The sequence below is a fragment of the Mirounga leonina genome, unplaced genomic scaffold (assembly GCF_011800145.1).
Source record: "Mirounga leonina isolate KUSES-001 unplaced genomic scaffold, KU_Mleo_1.0 Mir_454, whole genome shotgun sequence".
NCBI lineage: Eukaryota > Metazoa > Chordata > Mammalia > Carnivora > Phocidae > Mirounga > Mirounga leonina.
The window spans coordinates 1,526,176-1,551,558 of NW_023270763.1; the positions used below are offsets into that span (position 1 = coordinate 1,526,176).

The 25,383-nt window shown below is 60.1% G+C and overlaps 1 protein-coding gene across 9 annotated transcripts in view; it reads right to left on the reverse strand.

Annotated features, from left to right (window-relative positions):
• The window catches only part of MAD1L1 (mitotic arrest deficient 1 like 1), a 312,404-nt gene that overhangs the window by 196,902 nt on the left and 90,119 nt on the right, over positions 1 to 25,383 (reverse strand). The gene's annotated exons all lie outside the window — the stretch shown is intronic.

Sequence of the window (25,383 nt, forward strand, 5' to 3'; positions counted from 1 at the left end):
CATTTGTAGCTCTCACGTCTTCGATCCGTTCTGGCGCTGTGTGTTCCACCGAGACGGGTTCCACCCAGACGGTCTAACGTGTGGGCGCACGATCCTCCATGATGCTCTCACAGGCCTTTCTTCCTCCATGGAGCCCGTAACGATGTCCCCGCTCCCACTGCTGCTTTGCTGACACTTCTCTCCCATTTGCTCAGTCACTCCAGCTAAAGGTTTGTCCGTTTCATTTGTTTTTTTCAAATAAATAACTTTCTATTTGTTCTTTTCTTCTGTCCTCTCTTCCATTCACCTCTAATTTTTATTATTTCCCTCCTACTTCCTGTAGATTTAGTTTGCTCATCTTCTTCCTGCTTGCCAAGGTGGAAAGCTATCGATTTGAGATCTTCTTTTAACGCGGGCCTTTAGAGCTGTAAGTCTCCCTATGGGCACTGCGTGTGCTGCGTGTACATCCCACTCATCCCATGGTCATTTCTAATTTCCCGTGTTTCTCCTTCGACCCATCAGTATTAGGGAGTGTGTGGTTTCATGTCCACCTGTCTGTGGATTTTCCAAATTTCCCTCTGTCGCTGACTTCTAACATTCATCCCTTTGTGGTAGGAGAACATGCTTTGTGTGACTCTGAACATTTTAAACAAGGCGCACTTGGTGGAGTAACTCGCGGGCTACCCTGCAGAACACCCCGTGGAAGCCAGAGAGGATGCGGGCTCTGCCGTCAGACGGTGCACCAGAGACGCCCCCACCACGCCTCAACCTCCTCGCCCACAAATGGGATAAAAACCCCTACCTCATGAGCTTCGTACACCAACTCAAGGAGGGGAGGCCCATCCGGTGAGTCTGAATACGTGGGCACAGAAGCAAGGCAACATTCGAGGAAAGCTCACGGGACACCAGGGCCGAGCCCTTCCTCATTAGGCTCGCCGGCTCGCCCTGCTGATGCCAGGGTGACACTGTGATCCACCACGAAGTCTAACACGGAACCTCCATGGCAGGTGGGGGCAACAGACCCACGGCACAGGCACGGGAGGAGGCTCAGGGCCCCGCCTCCCGCGGACGGACTGGGCCCAGAGGCCACGGGGGGCAGGACCTCCGGTGCTTCTGGGAGGACGCGGCAGGCTCCGGCCTCGCGCCCCCGGCAGCCTGCAAACACAGACCGGGAGCCACGCACTGAAGGCCGAGGGCTTGTCTCGGTGAGTCATGCTGCCTCCCGAAGAGCCCCCTTCCTGGTGCGCATCCCCAGTGCCTTTCAGGATAAGAACCCCGCCCAGCAGTCCCACAGCAAGGGGAGGAAGCAGGCTGGTGACAAAGAAAAGTGCTTCCCTTCACACAATCTCTTCACAGGAAATGGATTTCAAAGTGGCCATCTGTCTACGAGATTAGCATCCCAAAGTTACACAACTACGCAAGCAAGGAGCCGGCTCCGCTGAGCCCAGACTTCATCACGGTAGTAGACAAAGTCCCATTGAAATGATAATAGTGAGAGGTGCTTATGGAGCATTTTTCCGGAAAGAAGATCCCAACTGCACCTCACTGCTTCCTGGCGGAGCAAGGACTAACGGGCGGGCCCGGGGGCTGGAACACGCCAGCTCCTCTCCTGCAGGCCCCTGTCCTGTACCTCGCCAGGCTGAGTCACTGAGAACAGGACAGCAAGCCGGGGCGCCCTCAGGAGGTGACGGCTTGCTCAGGCTGAGCCCCAGTCCGCTTGGGGCACACCCGCCTGAGGGAGACCTCACCTGCCTGCAGCCTCTCTTCCACGGCCTCTCCCTCCCCCGGCCACCACCACAGCCGTCCACTCCTTTAGACGCCCCTTTCCTTCCCCACTGCTCTCTCCCTCACCTCTCCCGCTGTGTCTGCCACCCGGCCCAGCCCCTGCCCGGCCCAGCTAGACCCAGCTCCCTAGTTCCCACAGCATCTCAGCACAGCACACAGTGGGCCCCTTCCTCCATCCCCACCAGACGGTGAGCTGCGGGAGGGCAACACCATGCACGGCACCCAACACCTAGGAGGTGGTCAGCAGAACATCCTGAACTAATGAAGGGCAGACAAGGAGTTCAGTGCACCCCAGGGCCGGGCGATGTGGGGGGTGGGGTGCAGCAGGGGAGTGCCACGTGCTTGCCGGGCACCTGCCAGCACAGGCCCAGGAACGCTGCAGGCAGACGCCGCACGCGGCCACGGGAACCAAAGCCAGGCGCGTCCTCATGCTCAAAACAAGGAAACGGGACTGAAAATTCCTAAACCAGAGGCGCCCGGCGTCGAGAAAATACTGGCTGTCCACAGAATCTTGTTAGGACAACCAGAATCTCTGGAACACACAGTGAGAGCCCACTGCTCTGATCACAAGACGGGGCCTCGGTGGTCAGGGGTTCTAGGCACAAGAACCAGAACCATGAGAGAACATACCGCAGAGACCGTTAAAGACAGAGGAAAGAGGACGTCCCCTCTGCACTCACTCAGAAACAAAAACAAAACAGAAGCGCTGAAAGAAAAGGCTCACGGACTCAACTAGATGACAATTAAAAACTAATGTCTGCAAGAAAATATTATGAGCAAACAGAGGGAAATGTGTAACTGGGAAACCGTATTTCCAGACAAAGGGCTAATTTCCTCGAGCTATTAAAAGCTCCTCTAAAAATTAATTTTTAAGGGTGCCTGGGTGGCTCAATTGGTTAAGCGACTGCCTTTGGCTCAAGTCATGATCCTGGAGTCCCGGGATCGAGTCTGCATCGGGCTCCCTGCTCGGCGGGGAGTCTGCTTCTCCCTCTGATCCTCCTCCCTCTCATGCTGTCTCTCATTCTCTCTCTCTCAAATAAATAAATAAAATCTTTTTAAAAAAATTAATTTTTAAGAAGACAGAAAAACAGGACAAAGGTCATGAGCAAACAAGGTGAAAAATACGTAAGTCACGTCTCTGTTGAGAGCACTTGACAAACGACGACAGCTGATGGGTCGGCAAGCGCTCGAGAAGGGGCGGGGCGTGCGGGGTGACGAGGAAAAGGCGCGGGAGCAGCCCGGGCAGCCACCCCGGCCTCCGCGGCACCAACTCAACCCAGCCCGGCGGCCGATGCTGCGTGGAGCACATGCCGGCACATGCCACGTTCTGTGCCAAGGATGCGCTCAGATAGACCCGCACAGAAACACTGCCCACGTATGTTCCAGGCACACAGGGACCAACAAGCCACGGGACCCTGCCAGAACCTCGCCGGGCAGCAAGGGGGACTGAACCCACCCGGCAGCCGGGGGCAGGGCAGGCAGTGGCGGGGAGGGCGTGCGGGGAGCCCGACTTCCCGAGATGAGTGTGCTCGAGGGCAAGTGCTGGGTCGTACGTGGGGTGTCAGCATTTGACTGTATGTGAGGACACCTCGATAAGGCGCTATTCAAGAGGAAATGCCGACACGCCGTGTTCCCCTAATGCCAGACATCAGACAGCTGCGACCAGGCCGCAGGAAGGGGGCGTCCTCATTGCACGGGAGGGCTCTTCCCTGTAGCCCGGCCTGAGACGTGGGCAGCTCGAGCTCCATGGGAGTCCGACGCCCATGCTGGAGGGCACAGCCAGAGGCCTGCTTCCTGAGACTCCGCCAGGGGTGTGGCGAGTAAACTCCCAAGGCCTGCCCCACAGAGCTGTATCCAGCCAGGACACCTGACGGGGAGGAAGGGAGTCCCGAAATGCACCAAACCCAAAGGCAGGGGAAGGGGGCGAAGCCGGCCCTCCGGAAAGGATCACAAGCAGTAATTACAAAGCTTCACCTGGGCCTCAGAACTAACCAAGTCCCAGTCACACGGGGACTAAAGACAAGAGCTGCCAGAGTCTCTCCAATTAGAGACTCCAGACAATTACTCAGTCGGTGACAAGGAGCAGGACAAAGACAGAACAGGAGATGGCCAGAGACTATGCACACAACACCGGCACGGCCCACCCCCCTCCCACGGGCCCGGGAGATGCCTCAAGGGGGACGGACCGCGCCCCCCAGCCGCTCTGCTCCTCTCAGGCTGAAAGAGAAGGTGGCAGAGGAACGGGGTGCCCCAAGCCAGGGCAAGGAGCAGCTAGGAACACTGAGGTCACAGATGAGCTAAAGCATGGAGCCTTAGAGGAAACAAGACTGCCGGGAATTTGAGATGAGTGGGGCCAAGATGGTGACCACGCATCTGCAAACAGGACTTCCAAGTTCACCCCAGCTTCTCCCTCTGCAAGTCTACACACGGGGCTGGGGTGCACAGGAGCTGGGACCATTCCATGCCGGGGCCGCGAGGGCGGAGGATCCATGGTCTGTCTCGGCCCACAGCACTGAACGTGAGAACAGCAGGACGTGGGGACCCAAGTAAAGCACCAGCACCGCGCACGGAGTCCTGCCCGCGCTGAGCACAGGGTGCTGTCCCACAGGCCTAGAGCGGGGTTAGCACGAGCGTGCCCCTCAAGGAGAAGGGTCTGATGAAAACCGAACCACCAGCGCGGCACAAACAAACGGACTGGGGTCAGAAGCCTGGCTGCCGCGGGAGGGGTGGTGCGGGACGCCCAGCAGGTGCTGACAGAGAACGTCCTGCCAAGCACAGGGACCTCGGCCGTGCTGACGTGGGTCATTCCTATTCCTGTTTCCCTCGTGAACCTCTGAGAGCACGAGTCCCTGGCCGAGTCACACGGCGCATGAGGGATGGAGCCGGGCCTGCGCCCACCCAGGGCTGCAGGTTCCCGTCGGCCTCCCATCACTGCTGAACAAGCACCAGGACTCCCGCACATTAAAATGGCACAGACGTGTTGTCTTACGGGACACCGTGCGATCTTTCCCAACAACCATTCCCCTCCCAGAGAAACGGTCAGTGATGCAAACAGAGGTTTGGGGACATGCGTATCAACCAGTGTTGTTTAGAAAAATTGACAAAATGAAAAAAGTATCTAACAAGTTTGGGTCAATAAAGCATTCGTAAAGAAAGTTTACAGCCAAAAGTTAGGTTTTAAAAGAATATTTACCATAGAAAATGCTCACGAGGGGCACCTAGGTGGCTCAGTCGGTTAAGCGTCTGCCTTCGGCTCAGGTCATGATCCCAGGGTCCTGGGATCGAGCCCCGCATCGGGCTCCCTGCTCGGCGGGAAGCCTGCTTCTCCCTCTCCCACTCCCCCTGCTTGTGTTCCCTCTCTCGCTGTGTCAAATAAATAAACAAATAAATAAATAAAAAGAAAATGCTCATGAGATTAAATAAGATAAGAAAACCCAAACCACGCACCTCACAGGGTATTACATTTTCCTAAAAACATCAGGAAAACAGCTTTTCTATGTGAGGAAGGGTCTCAGCCAACATGTTCACCGTGGTTTCACCGGACAGAGGACTGTGGGAAACCTTTATTCTCAGCTGTCCTGGTTTTGTTTGGCTTTGTTTTTGTCAAATGCTGTAAATGAAAATAGATTCCTTTTGTAATCACAACCCAAAAAAGTTACTCAAATGAAGGGCTGACACCGCTCTGGCCTCCGCCCTCCCTCCCAGCACGTGGGCAAGGCAGACGCAGCACACCTGGGGGAGAACCAGCCCCGCCGCCGGCGCGCCCACGACCAACGGCGCGCACACCAGGAGCCGTAGACGCCGGGCTCCGGCCAGCCAGAGGAGCCGGGATGAGGTGGCCGGGAAAACTCAGGGGTGCTGACCGGGGCCGGCGGGGCGGGGAGGCGCTCCCTGAGAAGAGCGCAGCCAGCCGGGGAGGCGCGGGACGGCAATGTCAGGCCGCAGTCTGAACGCACCGAAACTGCTCCCAGGGACGGGAAAACTGAAGAGACAAGCGGCACAAAGGAAACCATCACAGAAGGGGAAGAGCCACCCACCCCAGAAAGGATGACCCCTGACGTGGGGGCCTGGGGGGCGGCGGCAAGCAGGGAGACCGCGAAGACGGGGAGGAAGTCACAGGCAGGGCTGGGGAACCACGGCGGGCTCCGGGGGCCGCTACACAGACCGTTCAGCTCCCCCTCAGACAGGAGGCCGTTCCAGGGTTCCAGCAGAGCCCGCCGTGACCTACATTTTTACAGCCGCGTGAATGCTGCTGGCGTGCGGGCGAGGGCGTCCTCGGGGCATAGCCAGGGGCGTCACGAGGAGGCCAGCGGTCAGCACGACAGTGACAGCAGCAGAGGGGTTCAGTCCCACACACTCTGAGATCCGGCAGATCTGGCCTCGCTGCCATTCCCCACAGCACGCCTACCTGGCAGCCGGGCTGGTCCCACGATGTGCCTTTTCGGCTCCTGCCCTGCCCCCCCAGCGCCTGACGCACCGACCTCGGCAGCCCCCACAGTGGGGCCTGACCGTGCCCCGGCTCAGTCCCCGCTGCCCACAGACCACAGACTCCACTCCCCTCGCCCCCTCGTCGGCCCAGTGCGAAGTCCAGCATCAGTGGCGAGAACCACTCCTTGCACTCGGCTGCACCTCTGCCCCCTCCCGACTGCACCGCAGGGGCTGACGACGCATCTGTCACACCCCTGCAGCAGCACTGATGAGCATCGCTGAGGGAACACTGGGCCTTGCTGGCTGGAGACCCCCCCATGCCACGACCCTGGCCCACTGTCTCCCACGGCCATCTCAGGCCCCCATCTCCACCAACCTCAGGTTCGGCTGTCGGGTCCTGCTTTGCACTCCGTTGAGAAAACGGACCAAACCACACCTTCCTTCCCCTGGGTCCACTCTCTGCATCCCCTCCTGCTGGCCTGGGCAGCTGTCCACGTCCCAGCCAAGGCAGACCCTGATGCCACCCCCTCTCATCAGTGACATGCTCATCTCCGGCAAGGCCCGCTGTCCAGGCCGTCCCCATTAACACGTATCCTAAACAAAGCCTGTCTTGTCGGCACATATGCCCTGAAGACCCTGGCCCGACTGGCCCATTCCCTTTGCAGAAACCAATCAAGCCACCTCACTAGGGCTCTGGCCATGCTCACTCACTCGCACCCCCACAGAACCCATTACTGTCAAGGCCACCACGAACTCCACGCTGCAAACTCCCAAAGGGTCACCTTACCGGGTCAGCCTGAGTCAGCCACACGTTGGTCAGCCCTGCTCCGTGACACACCCTTATCAGTGGCTCCCAGACCCCCCTCAATCCAGCCTCCTCCAGAGCTCAGCCTCCTGGCCTCATCCTCCTCTGTCTACACTCATCAGAAGGAAACGGGTGGACAGACGGGATAAGAAACTAAGGGAACAGCGGCAAACATGTACAGCAATCACAACAGTCCAGCAGGGGAAGGTGGTCTTTTCCCTAACTGACCAGGTTGACGGGTCCACCTGGAAAAGCAGGATTCTGAAACCCTGCACCTCACACCATGCCACACACGTCAGGTGGACAGGGGATCTAGACACGAAGGGCGAGACGAGAAAGCTTTCTGAAACAAACACGGAAGGTGTTTCTAGGTAACCAAAGATTTCTTTAAAGACACAAGGAGAGGTCACTGCGCAGAAAAAACTGATGAGTTGGGCTCGACGAGAACAAGTCTGCTACGGATACAAACACACACAAGTTACCTGAGGACCCCGTACGGATCAGCAGCGCGTAAGACGCAAACGGCACGACGGGGAAAACGCGCACATCGCACGAGTAGACACGCGGGTGCCTGCCGCTGGAACGGCGGGGACAGACGATGCGAGCCGGGCTCCCCGCACAGCACAGGGACCACAGGCTGCCGTCCGCGCCCCCGGGGACCCCGCCCGCCAACAGCAGAGCGGTTTAAATCCCAGGGAGCGGTGACAAAGGGCACAGGGCGACACACGGCACAGGACCCTCGTCCTGCACGTGAGCGCAGGACCGCACACACGTCCGTGCCGTTCTGCAGGCGGGCTACCACGTGACTCCGCCGAGGGAGCACGGGCACCAGGCTGCACCCCCCGCCGACACTGACAGCCAGGCTGCGATCTCCAGGAAGAGGTGAGGAGACGGGAAAGGGCAAGACGCCGCTTCGGGGGCTGGGGACCGTCTGCTTCTTGACCTGGGAGCTGGTTACACTGTTCACGGGAGATTTGTGCTTTTCTTATATACGCTACCGTTTTTCGTTTTAAGTTAGGACAACAACACTTAATGCCTCAAACTGAAAAATAGTTAAAAAACTGATTACAAAAATTTTTGTAAAATATAACGTCTCTTGACTTTTTTTAAAGGAAGTTTTTTCTACCTTTTTCATGCCCACCCTTCCTTTAACTGCAGACCACGTGGGTCCGCGTGCTCCCGGAGACAGAGGGGCATCGGTCACTCGCGAAAGCAAAGGCAACACGATGAGCGCTGACTGGGGAGATGTGAGTGGCGCCGGTCGTCACTAAAACAAGACAACTCGGACGCATGGCGGGGAGGCCTGACAGGGTGAGGACACAGGTTCCGGGGCTCAGGGAGGCACGCACGTGCACGAGCCAGCCCGGCAGGGGAGGGGAGCGGGGAGGGGGGCACCTGCAGAAGCCACAGCGTCCGTGGACATGCAAGCAGGCGGACAGGGGGCACGTACAGCACATTCAGGGGGAGCACCCGGCACAGTACGGGGTGCAGGGTCTCCCCCGGGGAAGGCTGTGCTTCCCTGAGGAGGGGGAGAGAGCGTGTCGTGACATCGCCTTGGAGGGCACAGAAACGAGGAAGCAGGCGCCACTCACGACAAGCGTGTGGTCCCCACCTGGACGAGGAGGACGGCCTCCAAGAGACTGGCCCATCAAAAGGCTGTCCTAGTCGGCCACAACCAGGCTTCCCAGGAGGAAAAGGAAGCCTTTCCCTCGTGTGGTGGGTCAGGTGCAAACCCAGTCCCTCTTGAGCATGTGGGCTGTGGCCGTCCACCCCACAGCGTCCCCACCTGTGGGGTAATGCAGGAGATCTGGTTCCCGGGCACTTGCAACCCCATGGCTGAACGTGAACCTGACCTCTGGTTTTCACTCCCCAGCGCCCGTGTCTTTTCCCGCACTGCTCTGCACCAGGTTTTGCATTTTTCTGCTGCCCTCCTGGGATGCCCACTTCTGCTTTGCTCACCACGTGCAGGAGGCAAGGGGGCCGAGGCGACATCATGGAGTTCCTCAGCAGACGACACAAGGGCCCAGGCCAGGGTCACCAAGATGCAGCCTCCGTGGCAGAGGACTGTGGTGCCGGGAGAACCTTCTCGTGCCTGTTTCAGGCAGACCGGTCAACTCAAGCCCCTCCAAGGAACCCAACAACGGACCCCAGGGCATGGGCTGGCTCAGGCTGCACCACCCAGCGCCACTGAACCCAAGGCTGGGCTGAGGACACAGAGTAGGGGCAACTCGTGTGGGTCAGAACGTGGGCTCCAGTCCCAACTCCCACCCCCACCCACCCCTGAGTGGCTGAGCGGCTCAGGACGAGGGTCTTCACTCCCCACCTCGGTCTCCTTGGCCCGCTACGGGGTCCCTCCGTTATGCCGGAAGTAAGACCAGCGATGTGAATGAGGGCTGGGCACAGAGGCGTGACCAGCAACAGAAGTCACCACTGACGCAGAGACCCACTCTCAAACCCGCACGGTGGGCCAGCACTCGATCCCAGGCAGCGGCCCCCCGTGCCTCAGTTTCCCCCTTCCTACACACGGGGTGTCTGATGACCTCGGACACGGTCAGCTGCCACACACACCAGCAACACAAGACCACGCCGAGCACGCAGCGCCTCTGGGGATGCAGGGAGGCCCGAGGGACAAGGACCCCGTCGAGGCCCTGGTAGAGCAGGCCCCCGGCTGCACAGCTCTGCCTTCTCGGGTCACCCTTAGTCCGAAGACACACCTCACTCAGCTCCACCTCAGAAGACTCCAGGACGGCCTCAGGGTCTGGGGTGACGTGGGCGCAGGCCTCCGCAAGAAGCCCCCAGCGTGGCCCCATCAATCAGGCTCCACCCCCAGAAGTGCTCCGTCCACACTGGTCTAGTCCTTGCGGAAGGCAGGACGGTGCTGGCGTCCACCTAGCGAGAACGCACCAGCTCGGAGCAGGCGGAAGACGGGGCTGCAGGGAGGGAGGCCAGGCCCACAGCGTGGCAGAATGCAAGGGCCGCCTGACGGAAGCCGGCTGCATACAGCAGCCGTGACCGCAGCCTGGGAGGAGGCCGGGCACACGGCAGCGTGCCCTCGTGTGTGCACGCAGTCCTAGCCGGTTTGCGGGCGAGGGGCGTGAGCGACGCTGAGGAACACACAGCGTGCAGCAGTGCGGACGGTACGTGCCCGCGGGGCTCCAGGCCGTGGAGACACACGGGCCAAGGGGACCCTGTACCTCACCCAGCGGCTACGCGAGCAGTGAGAGAGCAACAGAGAGAGACAGCAGGTGCTGCAGGCCCGGAGGCCGCACAGGAGACGGTGGAGGTGGGGGGACGACACGGTCCGGGGCCGGGCAGGACTCCGGAAACAAGGCATCTGGAGTTCAGCAAGTTCCAGCCGGAGCCAGGGCGACTTTCCCACCCCGGCCTGAGACGCCCGCCTGCCCACAGCACAGCTGGGAACGCCGGCCCTGTCCCCACGGAACTCATCAGCAAGGGCGGCCGTCCCCACGGCGGCTCGCCCTGCCTCGGCTTCATCAGTATTCAGCAGCACTCCGCTCCCCTTCTTTTGTGCTGCAGAGATAAGCGGCATTTCTAATCTCTGCCATCTCCCAGCTGCAAATATTCAAGCGTTCCTTTCTTTTTATTTAAAAAGTAAAAACTCATTTTAGATTTGCAAGACAGACAGCTACCCGTCTCCACCGTACTAACAACCTGCTGCCCAGAAGCCAGGCAGGAGTGGAGAGTGGAGAGTGTGCATCAGGGTGGAAGGAATCAAAGCCCCAGGAACCTGAACCAGAAGATCCACCTCTTCAAAATCCTCCAAACACGTTCAGGGCCTCCCTGCCTCGAGCTGGGAACCAGCTCAGCCATCACTTCCTGCTGGCAGCCCTGAGGACCAGGCCAGAGACCCTGAGGGGTACACACTCCGCAAACAACCCTCCCAGAGGGCCCACCCGGCCGCAAGGCCAAGACGCAGGCGGTCCCGGTGCCCGCGGAGCTCAAGAGGAGGGCTGGGTCCTCACGGGCTCACGTTCCACACGCGGCACTACCGCTGGCTGGGGGCTTCCCCTCTGACCATACACAGCCTAGAACCCTGGGGCGGGGGTGGGCACGAGCATCCCATAACCACCTGTCAAGAGCCTGGGATGAAGAGAAAGCAAATGCCAGGCGCAGGCTGAGGTTCCAGGCCCACAGCCAGCGGCCCGGCGCGCCCCTGACGGAGACTGGCTGGGAAACAGGGAGCGGGCCAACAAAGCCCACCTGAACGCTGTCCGGGTTCCTGTTTCCTCCCGAAAGCCCATGCGAGAAAGCAGCAGCTTTGTGGATTCCGGCATTTTGGCAGGAACGAGATTGAAAAGACTGTCTCAGCTGCGCACGTCTGAGAACAAAGAGCCTGCTTCCTGAGCGCGATAAATGCGCTCAGGGTCCTGCTCTGAGCCCCGCCGACCCAGGACTGCCAGCTCCCAAGACCCCCACGCACGCGCACCCACAGGTGGCCAGAGCCTGGCGCCGGCGCTCCCGCACACAGGAAGCAGGGGAGAAGCGTGGCGAGCCAAGCCTGGACCCCAGGCAATGACCACTAACCTCATCCTGGCAACTCGTCCTGCTACCTTCATCTTCAGTAGCTGCGAGGCATGGACGAGTTGGAGGATGGGAGTGGAGTGCCCCCGCCCCTGCCCGCAGAGAGCCCTCGAGGCGCAAGAGCCTTCGAGCATCTCTCCCTCAAGGTCACCTCCACTCTGCACACATGCCTGACAAGTTGACATGGGTGTTAAAATTTTACCATTTACGTAACGGCTCAGTTATTAACAGAGTCTCATTTGCACGTGTCAGAGGAAGAGAAAAATCACCTAATTAACCACTTTCCCCATCAGCAAAAGGAAGGGAGTCGTGCTGCCAATTTGTTTCCAACTCCTCTCTCCCACCCTCTGAATCCGCTCCCTTTAATCAGAGAAGATTTACAATCCTCTGCCATGCGGGACGGGGAAGGCTCCCCTTCCAATTATGGGCGTCTTAAGTAGCCAACTTGAACAGTGTTGTTCTAAGCTCAGAGCCTGCCACCAAGGGGAGGCCCACGTCCACAGCGCCCAGCAGATGCAGACGCCTCTGCTCCCGAAGGACACTGGGCCCTGGAGGCCATTCGGAGGCCGAGAGCACTGGGCCGGAGTGAGACCAAGAACAACGAGGACACTCTGTCCCACCAGCTGACCCAAGTGAGCAGCTGTTGCTGGGCTGTGCGCTCCGCAAACAGGCGCACGCAGCCCCGAGCCAGCACAGGGCCTCACGCACGCTCCGTAAACACTCGGGTGGCACGAGGAAATGCAGCGCACTCCATGGCGCGGTGCAGGCAGCAGAAGGAGCAAAGGCCTCGCTCACCCAAAGCCTTGCATCTGTGGTGTGGGCCTCTCAGAGCCCCTGAGCCCTCCTCCGTGGCACACGAGTAAGAGTCCGCTGCCACAAACAGGCTGCGGTGAGGGCGCGGGAGAGAACCAAGCCCTGCAGCTGCACCTGCCACCACCAGCCAGTGCACTGTGCGTCTAGACCACCCCGAGGCCCACCCCCAAAGACGGTGCGGCGCTCTCTCCTCCTCCCTCGAGAAGGTACGCTGCAGAACAGGCTGGGTGGATGGGGTGCTGCCCCTTCTCAGGACATCAGCCCTACATCCTAAGGAGAGCAAGGACAAGACCCTGGGGTCACACTCCAGCCCCCATGCACACAGCCATCCAGGACCCCATCGTGCAAGCCTGCCCTTGGCCTCGTTCTCTCCCGCCCACGTGTTCCCTCGGCCAGAGACACCCCCCCCCCACCGATGGGGAACTCCTATTTGTGCCCCAGGCCTCATTGTCAAGGACACCCACTTCTGCGGGGGGCCTCCCCTGACAACCCCCAGCCAGCCAAGGCAGGTCTCCCTTCTCTCTCGCATCGTGCTCTGGGCTAGCCACCCCCAGAGCCATGATGGTGCAAGTGGCTCCTTGCCAGATGACCAAGTCCATGGGGCCTGCTCCCGGGACAGCAAACGGCGCCCAACAACGCTCCATGACGGTGCTCCCGTCTCGGAGAGTAAATGCAGGAGCAAGGGAGTGGGGGGTGGAAAGCAGAGATAAAGCTCCCTGGAATGCCACCCTCCCTGGATCACCATCTGACAGAGGCGGGCCCTTGGCAATCGGGCACAGCCCACCACCCAGCACGTGTGGAAGGTGCAGACCGAGCTTCAGGGCTCCGGGACTCCACAGGCAGCAGAAAACTCCCCCTAGGTCCCAGGAGGACTGCTGGTTAGAGAAAGGGAGGGCAGGGCCCACCCAAAGCAGCCTGCCGCGCGGCACAGCAGACCCAACAGCGGAACAGGAGTCCCTCGGTGGCAGCCCGAGGCAGACGCCAGTCCCAGACAGTGCGCTGGACTCTGGGAACACGGGGGAGAGAGCACGAGACAGGGGAGCCACCAGGCACTCGAGTCCTGATCACAAGCTGCAAAACAGCCCCCCAGGCCTCGGAGAAAAGGCCCCCAAGAACCCAGCAGAAAACGAAATATTTAGCCAGTGTCTGAACACCACCCATGAAGAGAAGACGTGTTGCTTCAGCTGCCTCGAGCAGAAGCATCTCCAGTCAGATGAGTGATGACCAGAGCCCCCTCCCTCAGGAACCGGCCGCACGCCCACGCGGGCCAGGCCCAGGGCGGAGAAGGTAACAGCAGGCCCCGCCCGGCCCTCTCGGAGGGGAGCCATCAGAGGCAACTGGAGGACAGCCCAGGGACGCTGTGGCCCGCAGAGACCGCGGCTTTCCATCCTGGATCCACACGTCAAACACACCACCGCCTGCAGGAGGCGGCGCTCCCAGGAGAGGGGTCTAGAGGAAGGACGGAATTTCGGCAGCAAGGACAGCCACACAACATGCTTTTATGGACCAAGTTCCCCTGAAGCCAGCTCTTCCGTTTAAATGAATTTACTCCTCGTTAAATTCTTAACCTGGAAACATAACTGTCTGATACTTACATGCTTCATCCTGACACCCCAAATGCCTTCTCTGTGGACGAGAGCACCACCAAACCCCACTGTAATCACCCAACCCAGGTGAACCTGCTTTGCACGGCACATCCATCACCCAGCCCCACTGCAGGGTCTTGCGTGGCGTGGGGGGTTGGCCTGCCTCCACTGCCCACCTGTGATGCAAACGTCCACATCAGATGCCCCCAAGCCTGGACCCCAGGCAATGACCACTAGCCTCATCCTGGCAACTCGTCCTGCTACCTTCATCTTCAGTAGCTGCGAGGCATGGACGAGTTGGAGGATGGGAGTGGAGTGCCCCCGCCCCTGCCCGCAGAGAGCCCTCAAGGCGCAAGAGCCTTCGAGCATCTCTCCCTCAAGGTCACCTCCACTCTGCACACATGCCTGACAAGTTGGGGCTGGGTAGTGGACAGTTCCTGGAGTCCGGGTAAGGGACACGCCCCTGCCCAATACTAAAACACAGCGAGACTGACTTACACTCAGTGCGTTTCCAGCCCGAGATGGGGCCCCGCCCGAGCCACCCAAGGAGAGTCCCTGCCTGTCCAGGGCCAGATGTGGGCGCAAGGGACTGGCAGCCTTCCCACAGCCGTCTGATGGGGAGACGTGCTTTGCCACCACGGCCCAGGACAGCCTTCTCCCTAAGACGACAACACGGGCACGTCTCCCTTGGGGAACGTCCCCAGCAAACAAGGAGGGCTGGTCCCTGATGCCGGGCAGCAAGGGATATGAAGACAACAAAAGTACAAGGGCCAATCTAACTGAGGGGTCACGGAAGGCAGTGCCGAAGGAAGCACAGGGTGTCCTGAAGGGCAGAGGATCTGGGTGACCTCAGGGAGCAGCCCGAGAGAGGGGAGCCCAGCCAGGGACAGCGGGGTCAGAGCGGGGTTCCGATGTCACAGAGACTAAGGGGCCGCCAGAGCGCACACAGGGCTCCCTCTGGAGAAAGGGTGTGGGGACACAGCAGCAGCAGGGGGCGGGGGGCGGTCCAGGTGACAGGACGAGGTTTCGACCAAGCTCGGGGGGGGGGGGGGGGAATGCAGGGAAACCTATGCTGCCCTGAGGCCCATGCACCGGCCACGAACCAGGAGGGGGCACAGAGCGGCTACACCCTGAAGAGAAGGACTGAGGACAAGATGAAGCCCTTTCTCCCTCCCCACGATGGCCGGTCGGTCTTGCAAAGGCAGGCCTGGACCTCCCAGTTGCACGCCAGAAAGGAACCACTCTCCAGACCAGTCTCAAGAAGAGTCTCGTCCATCTTGACTCGGTGTCACTGCTGAACCCCACACTCCTGTCCGGTCGCACTGGCCCCCCAGCTCAGCCCGCCTCGGGGTCAGAGGCCCGCCACGCAGCGCAGCGGGCGGCGGCTGGCTGGCCCTTCTCTCCTCCTGCCCTGCTCCCCCTTCCCCAGCTCCCTCCCAGTGCTCCGGAACACAAGAGAGGGCAGAGAGCCCACAAAGGCTGTCCCCTCCTACCACGAACATTCCAGTGTCGCAGCCCCCCAGGTGCAGTGGACCCCGGAGCGGACCCTCGCCCTGCACGGGGGCCACCACATACATCTGCCGACACGCCAACCAATTCCCCTCTGCCTGGGGGTGGCGACTGCACCCTTAGCTCTGAAGCAACTGGCAGTCCGCTTCTCCGCTGGATCAGTACCCTTGGGGGATACAAGACAAGCCCGGGCCTCTCCCTCTACGGGGTCGACGACAGGCTCCCAGGAAAAACGCGTCACACTGCCTCCCGCCCGGCATGTGTCCACCTGTCCATCCATTTCTTTCCATTCCCAGAGCTCCTGGCTCACTTAGCCACTCTCCCTGCTCAACGCCTCAGGGCGCTGTCCACCCAGCCTCACAGCCCTGCCCCTGGGGACACCAGCCCCTGGGGACACCTGCCCGGCTCTCTGTCCTCTCTGGAGGCCATCGCTCTGACCTAGTTCAAGCACTGGGGACAAAACACTCTGTTCCTCTGTTGGGGACGGAGAGGGACAGGCAGACGCACGGCACAGGACACACTGTCCCAAGGAAACTCCTCCTCCTCAGCCCTCCCACAGTCCTTGACCCTAAGAACCCTGAGGACAGCAAGGCTGGGGTGCGAGGTGGGCACAGCAGGTCTGCCAGGTTGTCTGGGATGTGGAAGCCTTTGTTTGCATCCTGTAGGGCCTCAGCCTAAAAGAGAAAGCCTCGACTGAACCTCTTTTTGGAGTTAACAAAGCACTATGGGTGACCCCACACTACCAGATGGGTGTGGACCACGGATCCCCGAAGCCAAGGCCTGGCTCAGACCCAGCCAGGCCCCAGCGGGATGCTACCGTGGCCCAGGTTATCGGTGGAGACCCTCAGGCCTGACCTGCACCGGCTGGGGGTCAGACCCTGGGGACGCACAGGGACGCCAGGATGGATCTGCCCCATCTGTGGACTAAAGCAAGCCAGCCGAGGGCTGCCACGGTGAGCTCTCAGAGGAGTCTGCACAGGGACCCTGTGGAGGGCAGGCACTCCGCGCCCTCCATCAGTGCTCAGCGCCCAGCAGCCCCACCCGAACGGCCAGGAAGGTACGGTGAAGCAGGGCACCAGGAGCCCAGCGCTGTAGCCAAGCTGCGGGCCCGGCCCATCCCCAGGGAGGCTGCCACAGGCCCCGAGCGATGGGGAACGGTCAGACCCCCTCGGGGTGTGTGGGGCGGGAGGGCCAGGTCAGAGGCCAGGAGTCCCGGACAGACAGGAGGTCTGGGGGCAGCGTGGGCTGACTCCTGAGGCCCCCTGCTCACCACAGGGGCCTCCACTATTCCCCATCCCAAGAAATTGTGCCTTTGCAGGCCAATCTTCATGCAGAAACTAATCAAGGCATTCTGCACTTTTGATCTTTAAATGGCTGCCCTTCACTGTGGCCAACAAGGCGCTGGGGCCAAGGCGATGCCCCCCCCCCCCCCCGCCCACACCTGCCACTTCCCGAACCGCCCGTGGCCGCCTATCCTCTCCTTCCCACCTTCCGGGCTCTGCCCACCCTGTGGGGGACCCTCCACTGAGCAGTGCTGAAGGAAGGGAGCACTGCCTTCTTCTCTCCCTGCAGAGGGTTGGCACCCCGGACCTGTCCCGCTTGCTGGCAACACCCACCCACGGGTGATGGGCCCTGCCCAAGACAAGCTGAACGACTCTCGTCGTCGGCACCGAGTGCAACAGCGTCTTGGGATGAGACTCAGGAAGGCAACTTCAGGAGGCGCAGATCAGCACCAAGTCCCCCACGCTTCCGCTTGAGACTGCCAGACAGGGCTCGGCTGCCACGGACGGGGACACCACGGAGCAGAGCGGCAGGCAGCTCCTCACGGGCACCGACATGCCGGGACCCGAGGCTCTGCCCGACACCCCAGCGCTCTGCCGCCCAGGGCTCTCAACCCCAGACACGCATCAAAGCTGCCACCCCAGGCGTGGACACAGCGCCTGCGTGCCTGTCGCTGGTCACTGCTGCCCCAGGCTGACTTCGCCAGACAATACCCAGAGCCCCGCAGCACAGAGCACCCAGGCCCACGGCGAGCAGGGGGCACAGCAACCTTCAAGACGCCCTGGCCGGCCACCTAGAGCAGAGAGGACAAGGCTCCTCACAGGGGTTCAGAATATACCTATTTTGAAATGTGATGACCAAAAACCCCAAAATGGGTCACTTTTAAATAACACTGAATGGTTGGCGCCTGGGTGGCTCAGTCGGTTAAGCGGCTGCCTTCGGCTCAGGTCGTGATCCTGGAGTCCTGGGATGGAGTCCCACATCGGGCTCCCTGCTCAGCAGGGAGTCTGCTTCTCCCTCTGACCCTCCCCTTCTCATGTGCTCTCTCTCTTTCTCATTCTCGCTCTCTCAAATAAATAAATAAAAAAATTTAAAAAATAAAAAATAAAACACTGAATGGAGAGTTTCATTACATATGGTTACGTTTCCGTTAAAACAGAACAAACTCAGGGGTCCTATCAAACCCGTTCCGGTGGGATTCGTGTCCGCTGTAATCGGGCATTCAGGCTCCAACTCATTAACGTAGCAGGCTTAATTGGCATTTCATGCGGGCATTGTGCCTCTGAAATGAGCAAGGTGTAATTATGGTAAAAAGAGCTCTCTGCCGGTTAGCTGTGCATTCATGTCTTTCCCGGCCTCCAAAGAAGCACAGATGTTCCACTGGAGGACAGAGAGGAAGATGAGCGGCTTTCAAACGACTCCTTTTTAGTCTAAAACTTTATTTAAAATAAAAAGTTACTTAAGTGAAATTTACGACACAGTGTCTCCTCCCTTTGTCTTGCTTGCTGGAGGGCATTAACTTTCAAAAGCTGGTTCCGCATAATTTGATTTTTCATTTTCCAATGAACATCTGTGTTTAGGTCCAAGAAGCTCTTTGTTTAAACATACAGAGCCTAGAAAGGGTCTGAACAAAGCTTTCCTCTGTCAACACTTGATTACCAGGAAGGCCTGCTTTTCAGAGAGACCCAGGGGTTGGCAGGTTGGGGGAGGCTTGTGCTGGCTCGCGTTTTTTCGAGTTGGTAGGAAATTTCCCTCTTTTCAGAGCAGAGACAACAGAGGCGCTCCAGTCGCTGCCCGCTTGGGCTCGGTGCTTCCTCCCACGGTGCAGACCGCGCAGCAGGAGGGGGGCCGCCAGAGGGGACCCTCAGTCTCCAGGCAGAAGCAGACTCTCCTCCTTCAGTGGCTTGTGTCCCCCCAGAGAGGGGGCCTCCGCAGGGCCATCCCTGGACTCCCCGCACCCACCCCTCAGCTCAGAGCCCCCACGACGACGGGCCTGCCTCTGGAGACCCCAGACAGAGCCCTTGAAGGCGGGACCCCAGCTCTGTCCTGAACTGGAGCAGGACCTCGAATGTCGTTTCTTGCTCTGTCAATGTGGACAGTACCTGAGCTAGGCTGTCACGAGGCCGCTGGAGGCACCCCCAGAATCAGGTGCAGAAAACGGATGTTACGAGCATCAACATGAGTAAAGTGTGCACTGGGCCGCACGTTGAGCCCCACATGAGTCAAGCCCCACCAAGACCCTCAGAAGTGGGGGGTCCCAGCAGCTGTGTGGGAACTCACGAGCCTGGGCGGCACGGGGGCGACGGACCTGCAGTGCTGTTCCTCGCTGTCTGTGCACGGGAGTAAGCCGCATCCTTCTGGACACCGACACCCCGCGTCCTGGCGAACGTGGGAAGTTTAGCACAGAGCTCACTGCCGCAGTGTGGGTGTAAATAGTTTGCAACACTTCTGTGTTTTTATAGCGCTATATTTAGAAACCTCTAAATAAAACCCACGGAGAGTGTTGCAATAATATACATTTTTTAAACTCACTAATTGAATGTTGCCATTACAAGTGCTATTTTGGACCATCTGCTAAATATGTAATTTAGGAATTAAGATTCATATCTTACAGGATACGCTAATTATTCCTCTGAATGCATCCGGGAACTTTCTGAACACACACGAGAAGTCCCGGGTGAGCAACAGCAGTGCCCGGTACTCCGCGGCACGGGGTCCAGGCCCAGCACGGCCACAGAGCCACCGGCGCCAGGGACAGAAGGGCAGTGAGCGTCACGGGCAACACCGTCCAGTCCCAGACGTGCCCTGTTCTGGGACATCCCCATGTTAAACCAAAGCCTTTCTCATAAGGCTTTTTTTTTCTTTTTTAACATTTTATTTATTTATTTGAGAGAGAGAGAATGAGAGACAGAGAGCAAGAGAGGGAGGAGGGTCAGAGGGAGAAGCAGACTCCCCGCCGAGCAGGGAGCCCGATGCGGGACTCGATCCCGGGACTCCGGGATCATGACCTGAGCCGAAGGCAGCCAGCCGCTCAACCGACTGAGCCACCCAGGCGCCCTCTCGTAAGGCTTCTTGACCGGGCACAGCGTGTAAAACGCCCACCTCCATCCACAGAAAATAGTGCCTCAAAAAACCCTAAGGCCTGCTCTGGCTGCCAGAGCGCACGTTAGTGGCCGCGTCGCACCCGGGGCTCCAGCACACAGCAGGTGCGCCCACGGTAAGTGACAGACGCCGTCCGCACCCCGGGGTGCAGCGTCCTGCCGTCCCACCCAAACGTGAGGCAGACCACACGGCGGCTCTGAGAGACCGGGAGCACCAGAACCGTCACCTCCTTTCATGCGGCGCTCTACTTCTAGTAACACAGTCCAGGAAGCAGTTTACTTCTGACATCACGACACCTCATGAATCGCTCCGCATTACGTAGACCATGGCGCAGCAGTTGAGGCCCCCTCCTCCGTTCTCACTGTAGACAGCGGTTTGGTCTCAAAGGTCGCTCTTCTGTCCCAAATAAAATTCACCGTGCTGAAGGATGCCCTGTTTCAGGCTATTCTGATACTTCAGGGTTCCTCCACTGCTATCGTGGACCCATAACTACTGTGGATCAAGACCTCCACGTCACCAGCCCGGGCAAAGACGTCCGAGGACACGCCCGCAACAGAGATGCTCGGTGCACTTCACCCAGTCCCCAGAAGGCTCAGCAAGTCCCTGATATCCTTCTCTCTCCCACTCCCTGGCACCCTGTGCACAACTGAGGGATAAAAACCCAATCGGGAAACAGTGAAGTATAAAAAGCAGAGAAATTTTTCATATGAAGTCCCTATGGCACAAGGAGGCTAAGCTGCTGCAGGGAAAGTAAGTGGAAAACAAGAGGAGCCAAGTGGAGACAGCACCAGGGAGGGACCTCAGCCTGAGTGGCCACCGCACACCACATGCACCCCAGCCACGCAGCGAGGCTGGGGCGGCCATCCTGAAGGGGAAGGTCCAGCCGTCGCCCACGGGCAAGCCAGCCAGCCAGAGGGAGAGCCGGTGGGTGCTGGCAGGTGCATCCAGATGCAACGGTGCACTCTCGAGCCCGGGATGCTTGGCGCCTGGTGTAGGCTCCAGCAAGGAGCCGTGCCCCGGAAGAGAGGGGCGCAGCAGCCCCTCCAGTCCTCAGAGAACTGAAATAAATGGCCCTGCAGGCGGAGAGAGAGGAAGATGAATGAGCACGGAGCCTCCGGAGTGATGACAAGAAGAGGAAACACAGTCAAACGGTGAGGGAAGTCGGAGGGAGGAGACGGGATCCACTGAATGCACTCAGGAAGGCCGTACAAGCCCCGTCCCCAGGAACAGAAGGATCTGCACGGGAAGCCGGCGCCGACAGGGCTGCAAGGGGAGATGCCAGGTGGCCCAGGAGCAAGTGTCTGAGCTGGGTGGGGGCTGGGGGGTCGCAGGCTGTGAACCCCCCGTGCACCATCCACACCCCAACAACAGCGGCTGGGATCAAACAAGTGTCAAGACCAAGGGCAGGCAGGACGCGCGCGACTGCGTGCTCACACACGGCCAGCAAACGCAGACCAGGGTGGCGGTTACTTGAGTTAAACGTATGATGCGAGCCAGCCATCCTGCTGCACATACCCAGTCCTGAGAAATGACTGGTGTTTATGTCGCCCCTTCTAGCCACTTCTTTCCATTTCACCAAAAACCAAGGCAATGGGGACGCCTGGGTGGCTCAGTCGGTTAAGCGTCCGACTTGATCCCCAGGGTCCTGGGATCGAGCCCCACATCGGGCTCCCTGCTCACCGGGGAGCCTGCTTCTCCCTCTCCCTCTGCCTGATGCTCTGCCTACCTGTGCTCTCTCTCTCTCTCTGTCAAATAAATAAATAAAATCTTAAAAAAAATACAAAGCCCCAAAGGCATCCTCCCACTGACAGGAACAAACTAGGGCCCAAGCGCACAACAGACCACCACCGCTCAGCCCCAAGGACCAGCCACAGCACCGGCGATTCTACACACATTCTGAGAAGGGAAAGAAGCCAGGCCCAGAGGACCACACCCGGTTCCATTCCGTTCATAGGGCACTCGGGGAACGGCAAAACTGGAGGGGCAGAACACGGGCATCTGTTCTTCATCAAAAGGAGCCAGAGCTCCTTGGGAAAGTGGCTGATGCCAAAAAGGCCAGTACATACGCATACCAGGGAGCCAGCCTCAGCCCGGCCTACCCTCGTCCCGGAATGACCTGGACCCTGGCCAGAGGACAGAGCCAGGCCCCGTCCCAGAACCTGACCTGCAGCCAACACACAGGGCGCAGTCGTGGCCCCCGCTCCGACCTGCACGCACTGAAAGCCGGGCCTCCTCACTGCCTCTCTCCCTCCTCACATGCGTGGCTCTCACCGTGTACACTCCGGGACTGGAGGCCCCCCTCACTGCTCTGTCATGTGCCTTTCTCCCAGGCCAGCGCTGCAGAAACCATCCCTGCCACCAGACCCCGCCAGCCCAGGCTTCCGGGACCGCATGACGGACGCGTCCCTCTCAGCCCCACTCACGCTCTCCCTTCCCTCAAAGGGTTTGTGCTTCCAGCCACCCCGCCACTCCCCAGTCAGCCTCGATGTCCTGGGTGTGGGCACTGCCCAGAACCATCCTTCTGGAGGCCGCACCGTCCCAGACTGGGCACTTCCCTTCCAAAATCACCGTCAGACCCCACAGGCTAAGGAAGCACGCCCACACGCCGTCTGGCAGTCCACTGCTGTGTGCACCCCAGCATCTTTCTGCAAGAGGACGCTTCCCTTTCACACATGCTCCTTGTCTCCCCTCCACGCTCCGTGCAGACCAGGCAGACAAGTCCCGGCTCGAGACCCCAGATTCCCCATATGAGCAGCCGGCCACTAAGGCTGCTCTCCAAATCCCGGCCCCCATGACCAGAGGCGGCACGGAAGAGCCCTGGGTTCCCAGGACCCCCACCAGGTGCTGCGCCCAAAGGGCGGGGGTGCCCACCGGCGGTGCCCGCAGCTTCTGCCGTGCTTCACGTGTCTGAAGTTTCTCCTGCTTCCCCTCCCCATCGTCCCCCTCCCCTTCTTCAAGAGGAGAAGCTCCCAGCCCAGAGGCTGTGTGCCCCTGCAGCATTGGGCCCACCTCCCGCCCGTCCTGACAGAAGTCCTCGTGACGCCCGGACATGAGGCCAGGGATGCCCCCTCCCGCGGGACACTGTAGGCAGGGGGTCACAGACCACACACTCGTATTAACTGGGGCAGAGCTGGAAGATGCCACCCAAAGGGACTCTCTGATTCACGAGCCCGGGCTCTGTCACCATCGGCCCCAGCCAACAGCTCCCTTGGGTGCTTGGACCTTGTGGGAAGGGCACAAACCCAAGCTCCAGCCCATACACAGAAGTCAGCTGCAGAGGGTCAAGGGAAGGACGAGGGGTTGGAGATTGGGGAGGTGCTCTCAGTGGAGAGACAATGTACCCCAAAACCCAGGGTGCTGAATGGGGAGGGGAGCCCTGCGCCAGATGCTGGAGACCGTGGCCTCTCCCCGGGAACATCCACCCTGTCTGCTGCCCGGAGCCGCCTGCTGTCAGACGTTCCCTGGCCTGGCCACTTGGCCGCTGCTGGCCTGGAACCGCTGTCCTAGGGTTACGGGCCTTCGTTCGACCCTGAGCTGGCGCGGCCCCTCGCTGCCCCTGGGCCAGCTTCCACACACGGGGATGGGGCGTCTGTGTAGCTTACCCCTGTGGCCAGGGCGCGACGGACAGGTTCATGAACATCCACAGCTCTGCCCCGCTCTCCTGCCGAGCGCGCTGTGTCCCTACAGAAGGGCCATCCCCGAGAGCTGCACTCAGCACGCCTCTCTTCACTCCACCTCCTCCTGGGAGGATCCTGGCTGTCCCCATCAATGTCCTGGGCAGGCGAGCCCCAAATCACTCTCCACCCCTACGTCTAATGCCAACCTGGCCCCTCCCATTCCCACCGGGCCTCGCTCCTGAAAGGCCACAGGGGCACCTCCAATTTGCACACACCCAAATTGAGCCCAAAGCCTTTGGACTCCTGTTCCTCCTCCCGAGTTCTTCAGGTTAGCGGCTCTAACCACATGAGCTCAAACCAGATGTGCGAGAGCCTCCCGGCTCTCTCTGCCTTCTCCCCCAGCACCGCACTCCCGGCCTGGCCCCGTCCGTCACCGAACCTCTGAGTCCATTTCCTTACAGCCCGTCTGCTCCTCAAACAGCCACCTCTCTCCCACCCCAACAGCCCACCCTGTGTGTTATACCAAATAATACCTTGCAATAAAGTAGAGCTCGGATCACATCATTTCCCTCCCCACCCACCCCTGCACACCCCGGCTCGGCGCTCCACGCCCGACGAGACCAGCGCTCACAAGCTGCCGCAAGCGCCAGGAGCTGCGTCTGCCCTCCCTTTGTTTCCCCAACAACACAAAGCCAAGGCTTTTTAAAACATAAAACATTATAATTATCTTGGCACATCGTTCCAGGAGATTTGTAAACATGAGCATGTGCCGGAGACGGCAGAGGGAGGGGAGGGACAAAGGTGGAGAAGAACGGCACCTCGAAACCACATGGCGTGGAAGCATCCAGAGCAGAAGCTGCAGGCCAGGGAGACACCGCCTCCTGACTTCTCCCGGGCCAGAGAGCGGACAGCATGGCCCTGGTGTGTGTGGCCTCTGAGGACAGAGCAAGGACGGACGGGTCTTCCTTCCCTCGCCCAACACCACCCACAGCGACCGTGCACACAGATGGGTGATGGAGCCCAGCAAGGGGACCGAGTGGCCTCTGGCACAGATCTCAAGATCGACGGAGACGCCCATGGAGCGCAGACCCGCACCAGACGCACTCACAGGAGCGTGCAGCCACAGAACACGGCCCTGAGACAGGCGCCAACAGCCCGGCCCTGGCGCAACGTGGGGAGACCGGACACGTGCTGACTGCGGGGCTCCTGGCCAAGTGGGACGCTCCAGGCTGCAGGCTCCAGAGGGCAGGGACCCGACGGCGCGGGGAGGTCCTGGCCAGCTCATCCCCATGACTTCATCAGCAACCTGGGCTTTCACGTTTCGTGCAGGCGCTGGGAACAGCTGAGGACGGGCCCGGGGAGCCCAAGAGAGCTGCGCTTGCTCCTGGCCGGCCAGGGCCAAGGGCCCCACGGGCAGCTGTGAGATCTGTGAAGAGCGACACGCCGGCACTCCGTCCAGCTCGGCCAAGGAGCACTCACCCTCCTGCCTGGGCTCCCGGCCTGCACAGGTTCACGGCAGGAAGCCCATTAGCAGATTCACTTATCTTCCTGCTTCTCGGGGCAAGCCCTGTGAGTGCAGCATGCAAGGGCCAGGCAGAGGACGCCGCTGCAGTCAGGGGAGCCCTGGAACCGCACCTGCAGGGGGCCGGAGGGCCGCCAGCAGCAGCCGCCGCACCAGAGCCCGCCCGTGGCCCGTCACACGACCCCTCCCTGGCCGCCCGTGAGCTCCGTGAAGCCCTACCCCCGTCAGGAGCCGCCTGCCTGGCACTGGCCGACGCTACAGGGACACACGGACCTGCGCAGACACACGGACAGAGCAGACAGAGCAGAGACAGGCAGGGAGGGACACAGACACATACACAGATAAGAGCGGAGGAAAAACTGCAGAAAAACATCCCAAGTTGTTAACAGCGACTGCCCTGGAGGGTGAGCCTGG